This window comes from Sus scrofa, chromosome 3 (assembly GCF_000003025.6).
Source record: "Sus scrofa isolate TJ Tabasco breed Duroc chromosome 3, Sscrofa11.1, whole genome shotgun sequence".
NCBI classification, from domain to species: Eukaryota; Metazoa; Chordata; class Mammalia; order Artiodactyla; family Suidae; genus Sus; species Sus scrofa.
In genome coordinates this window covers 11,187,280-11,193,279 of record NC_010445.4, presented here as the reverse complement: position 1 = coordinate 11,193,279, position 6,000 = coordinate 11,187,280, and the positions used below count along the sequence as shown (strand labels likewise).

General features: G+C 53.5%; 1 long non-coding RNA gene across 2 annotated transcripts in view; it reads right to left on the bottom strand.

Annotated features, from left to right (window-relative positions):
* Positions 1,944–6,000, bottom strand: part of LOC102165419 — a 102,016-nt gene continuing 97,959 nt past the window's right edge. For both annotated transcript variants that reach the window (XR_002342322.1, XR_002342323.1), the window contains one exon: positions 1,944–2,988. This is a non-coding gene — a long non-coding RNA (uncharacterized LOC102165419). The remainder of the gene's footprint in view (positions 2,989–6,000) is intronic.

Genomic DNA, 6,000 nt, shown 5'->3' with positions numbered 1-6,000 from the left:
GAGCCACAATGGGAATGCCATACAATGAGACATTTAACACCCATCAGACTGCCAGGCATTAGACAGTCAGGTAATGCCAAATGGCAGGGATGTAGGCAGAAGCATCCAGCCCTGCTGGAGGGCCATCTAGCAGGGATTTGTTACATCAAGCGCACATGAACCTTCAGACTCTACAATTCTCCCAGCTGTACCCTCAAGGCACTCCCACACAGTCCCATAAGGGGCCATCCATGGCCACACTGCTCATGGTGGCAGGGAGGGGGGCCCCCTTGGTGCAAATTGCTGGAGTGCGGATGTACCACGTGGCCAGCCCCCACCCCCAGGGGTCACCAAGTAACTGTGAGAAGCAACTAGCCTGATGGAGAGAGGGCTATGCTGTTAGATCTTAGAAACAGAGTCCAGAGTAGAAAAAAATATAGCCCGTGGCCAATTCCTCTCATATAACTAAAAATCCCCCCAAACAATGATACACATTTTTTAAAAATTGAGCTAATATTCACCTAACATTCACCATTTTCCATCTTTTTCTTTTTCTCTTTTGGCTGCCCCATAGCATATGAAGGTCCCAGGCCAAGGATCAGATCCGTTGCGACCCAAGTCACACCCACAGCAATGCTAGATCCTTAACCCACATGCCAGGCCGGGGATGGAACCCACATCCCAGTGCTCACAAGACGCCGCAGATCCCGTCGCACCACAGTGGGAATGCCACCATTTGCCATTTTTGAAGTGTGCGATCCAGTGGCATTTAGTTCATTCACAATGTTGGGCAACCACCCCCTCTATCTAGTTCCAAGACAGGTCACATACTGCAAAAGGAATCCCTGTACCTGTCAAGCAGTCACTGTTGTCCACACTGCACAAGCACACCCATGAACAAAAGGACAGGCGTTAAGACAGGGAAACAGCCTAAACATCCATCAACAGATGAATGGATTAAGAAGTTAAAAAGATGTGGTACATGTACACAATGGGATACTACTCAGCCATAAAAAAGAACAAAATAATGCCATTTGCAGCAACATGGATGGAACTAGAGACTCTCATACTAAGTGAAGTCAGTCAGAAAGAGAAAGACAAATACCATATGATATCACTTATATCTGGAATCTATTATACGGCACAAATGAACCTTTCCACGGAAAAGAAACACATGGACTTGGAGGACAGACTTGTGGTTGCCGAGGGGGAGGGGAGGGAGTGGGACGGACTGGGAGCCTGGGGTTAACAGATGCAAACTATTGCCTTTGGAATGGAGAAGCAATGAGATCCTGCTGTAGAGCAAAGGGAACTGTATCCAGTCACTTGCAATGGAACATGATGGAGGATAACGTGAGAAAAAGAACGTATGTGTGTGTGTGTGTGACTGGGTCACTTTGCGGTTCAGCAGAAAACTGAGAGAACACCATAAACCAACTGTAATAGAAAAAATAAAAATCATTATTTAAGAAACAAATGGGCAGGCATTAGATGAGGACTGCGGGGGCAGGGCACTGAAAGAGACATGCTTGAGGGCCAAACAGAAATTTAAAACGTCAAATACCAGTTGGAGGTTCAGACGCCCTCTACTCTAGGCACTCAGGGAGCAGAGACACTGGAGAGACTCTGGGGCCCCCTGGGAGCAACCCTCATCCCTTCCTGACTCCTGGCACGTGTGGAGAATAGGCTGAAGGCGGTCCTGGGGCCTGGGAAGGAGACGGCAGGGAGGAGAAGCAGGCCAGGTGAGGCCGGGGCTGAGGGCACAGACCCAAGCAGAAGTGGACCCCTGGGGGCGCTGTGTGGTGCTGTTGGGATGGTGGCTGCTGGGGGAGCAAGAACTGAGCGCTGAACGGGCCTGGCTGGTCCCTGGGCTCCAGGGCAGAGCAAGGCCTCATTCTTCAAGCAAGAAACCCAGACATATGGTTTGCCAGAGGTCTGGGTTGTGTTTGGGATCTGAGAATTTATTTATATGAAAAGTCTTACCAAGGTATAAACATTCTGGGCCTTTGCACATGCTGCAGACTTGGCTGGAATGTTCCCTCTAAGCCCCTTTCCTATTCTGTGTCCGCCTGGTGAACTCTGGCCGCCTCCTTCGTGATTTCTCTGACCGATGTTGTTCCTCCCAGCCCTGGGTCATTCGCTCCTGGGGGGGGACCCACAGCCCCTCACGTGCTGGTCACCCCCCATTTCCATGCCAGCCTTCCCTTCACCCCCACTTGGAGGTGTGACTCTGGGGCAAGATGCTACCCTATTCTTTCTCAGGTCCTGGCCCTGCCAGGGGGCTCCATGAGTGGCAGGTGTGAGGGTGACACATGGATATTTAAACTCTTGGGGGCTCATGGCTGCGGGGGGGGGGGGCTGCCTTGCCAGCATAAGTCATTGGGGTTCAAATCAAGGTGGTCTCCAGGCCTCTCCTCACCTCCGCTTGGCTACCACAGGGGGCTGGAACAAGCCTGTCCTGTGTTGTCAGAGTCCAGGGCCACAGCCTGTGACAGGGAGCCCTGGCCCCAGGCACTGGGTGTTTACTGTTGGGCAGGCAGTCAAGACCCAAGACCCAAGATGGCAGAGGGGAGACTGTGAATCAGGCTTCCACCTCAGGGGCCTCTGTGACAAGGCTTAGGGCACCTCAGCTGCCCTTGGTTGACCAGGAGAGGGCACCAAGGGTAGCTTGCTACCACCCCCTAAGACCAGATGGTCACTGCCATGCTTGGGACCCAGCAATGGGGCTACGTTCAAACCCTCCAAGGGCCCAAGAGACCCCCTCCCCGGCAGCTTCACAGGTTCTGTCTCTGTGAGGGGATCATCTGGGCCAGGCTGGGAGACCTTTCTTGAGCCCCCCTTTTGGGAACGTGAGGGAGAGAAGAGAATTTTTTAAATGCATGTACTTTGGTTTTCTGGGCTCCCCTCCTTGCTTGGCAGCGCTGCCCGCCTCGTGCTGTTGACCTTGGCTGTGGGTTTGCGGGGGCTGGAGCTCTCACACCATAAATTCCTGTCTTCTAGGAATCCAGCCTGGGAAAGAAAGGAAACACGGAGGAGAATATTTGATTAACATTTTTCCAACGTGACCACATCACAGAGACGTGTGGCCGGAATTCTCACCCTGGATGGGGCCGGGCAGGACTCGGCTCGTGCCCAGCTGTGGGGAGGGGGGCCCTGCTGGCCTGAAAGAAGAGTAGGGTCTGGGCTGGCATCGCCCCTTGGGGTGGAGGGTACTTGGATGGGAGCCACTGGGTCAGACACCTGGAGTTGGAGCACTGGGGAGAGCTCACCTTTGACCTTGGTGACTCCTGGGCTGCACTCTGGGGTCTGGATGAGCCCCAAGGTGCGGGGCTCTGATGGTGTTTTAACCATCTGCTCCTCACCTGGACAGAGTCCTCTGTGCACCTGGACTGAATCTTGACCCTAACTCCAGACTCAGACTTGGCTCAAAGTCCCCAAAGACCTCTGACCCCAACCCCAGGCCAATTTGGGGCTCTTCTCTGTCACTGAGCTCTTACACAGAAATCCCTCCTGCCCCCTTCCCGGTCCCCAAACTCCAAGCCTTCATCCTCAGCCTGAGGCTAGGTCTGTGGGACTGTCCTCCACCTGCATCCCTACGCTTTTGGCGGTCTGCCCGCCCTCCTCCTCCCCGTCCAGTGGAAGAAAGGCCATCTCTACCAAGGTGCGCCCACTGTGCCTGGCCCCCTTCCCTCCACCTGCTCTGCATCTTGGCCCATCCACCACCCTTAGGTTTCCAGCACTTCTCTTTTTATCAGTCCCTTCTCAATGGCATTTAGACATTCCATTGACAAAAGAAAAAGAAAACCTTCCTTGAACCCCACATCCACCTCTGGCTGCCCCCTATCTCTTGCTTCCCTGTCATAGCCAAACTCTCCAAAAAGCTGTCTGCACAGTTGTTTCCACTCCTCACCTCCCTCTCTCTCCTCAGCCCACTCCTGTCTGGCTCCTGCCCCCACTGCGCGCCCAGACGGCCCTCACTGAGGTCGGCGGTGACCCCACGGGGCCCAGCCCCACAGGCAACATTGTATTTTTCAACTTACTCTCCATCTCAGCTGCATTCAACACTTCGGACCACCTGTTCTCCAAGACCCACTCCTTCCGGGCTCCTAGGACCCCACTCTGCCCTCCCTGGTCCAGACAGGTAGTGTCATCTTTGCCTGGCTGTCCCTCAGCCCCTCAATATCAGTGGTCCAAACCTAGACTCCTCCTCTCCTCCCAAATTGCTCCCCCTGCAGTGCTCATGTCCCAGCCACTCAATCCCACCCTTTTATTTCCCACACTTTCCAGGTCCAAACCAGGATGTGCCCTGGAAATCTGACCTCTTGAGCACCTCTTGCATTTAACCGTTTCTCCTCCACACCTACCCCATCACCACGCCAGTACTGTCTCAGTAACTTCACTCACCCCACCCCATCACCGCCACCATTCCCACCCTCACTTACCCCGTCACCACACTGTGTCTCATCACTCCCAAACCATCCCCATTATCCAACCCTCACCATCTTCCCATCACCACTGCCCCTTCACCACCACTGCCATCCCCCTGCCCCACGCCATCCTTCTCTCACCTCCCCATCACCACCATCATCCCCTTCCTCCCCAAGTGGGTGAGAACAGAGGTGGGAGAGCAAAGAGGAGGCTGATCCAATTGAGTGGCAAGAGCAGGTCCCGGCCTGGCCCAGAGTGGCAGCTGTGGAGGCAGGGAGGGGATAGGCATGTGTTTTGCTGTAGAAACTATGGATTTGGGCATGGACTCAGTGTGGAATATCAGGTGGGGGAGGGAAGATGAAGAGTCCAGAGTTTCTCCTGGATTTGTCTCCTAGGGTGCCATGGCCTGCTGTGTTCCCTCTCAGGCAGACCCAGAGTCCTTGCTGACCCCAAGGTGCCACTGCGGAGCCTGGCCCCTGCAGGTATACATCATCACGCCTAGAGGGACTGACTCCTCCTGCCTCTCTGGATCCTGAAGTTTGGATGGTGGGATGGTGTGATGGACCCAAAGTCTAAGCTGCCGCCAGCTTCCCCCGCCTTACTAGGAGAGCTTTCCAACTCATCTACTGTCATCCACGTCTGCCTCAGCTTGATTTTTTTTTTAAATGCCAATCTTATCATGCCACTTGCCTAATATTCACCCAGAACTTCCCACCACTAGTAGGAGAACCTAAGAAATTCTTTCCATGCCCACAGGCCCTGAGCTATCAGCCTTCAGCCTTCTGTACCCGCCTCACCTTGGACTCTCTCGTTCCAACTCCACCGCAGCCACCTTGAAGGCACCCCAGCGTACAATGCTCCCCTTTCTGCCAGAACTTGGAGACCCTCTCCCTGAAGCTGCCTTATCTCCCACCACCTCTACCTCTGACTGCCCTGCTGCCCACCCCTGTCGTGTACCTGGATTAAGCACCCTCCCCCCAGGATCATTTACATGTTGATGTGGCAACAACTGAAATGACAGGAGTGGGGCAAGAGTTGGAGGGAAGAGGTTTTTTGTTTTGTTTTTTTCCCTTTTCTTAGAATACCATCAAAAGATTCTATATTTCATCTGGAAAAACAGACAGGTGACAATTTTTTTTTAAAGCAATTCAAGATGAGAGAAGTGAAATGGAACAAGACCCATGCATACTGATCACGTGAGCAGCATTTACCGTGTGCCAGGCGCTGTGCTGAGCGCCTCATGGCATCTCACCGCATGACCACTCAGACTCCCGTGAGGCTGTCACTGGAGGAGCCTCCAGGATCACCCCACCTCGTATTTCTATGTGAAGGGACTTCGGCTAGAGGACGGCTCAGTCCTCTCTCCATTCACATTTCTCCTCCCTCGGGACACTTGTATTTTCTGTTCTGCTCTATAGTAACTTTATAGGGGAAGACTCTGCCCAGCAGACACTGAGGGAAAACCTCGGGTGTCTGGCACGACCTATGATGGGGGTTCAAGTCTACCTAAGTCAGGGAGGAAGGGTTAGGATGCCCACTAAAAGGCTGTGTTTGGGCTTTTTTTCTAACCATCACACCTTTTGTTTCTTTCTC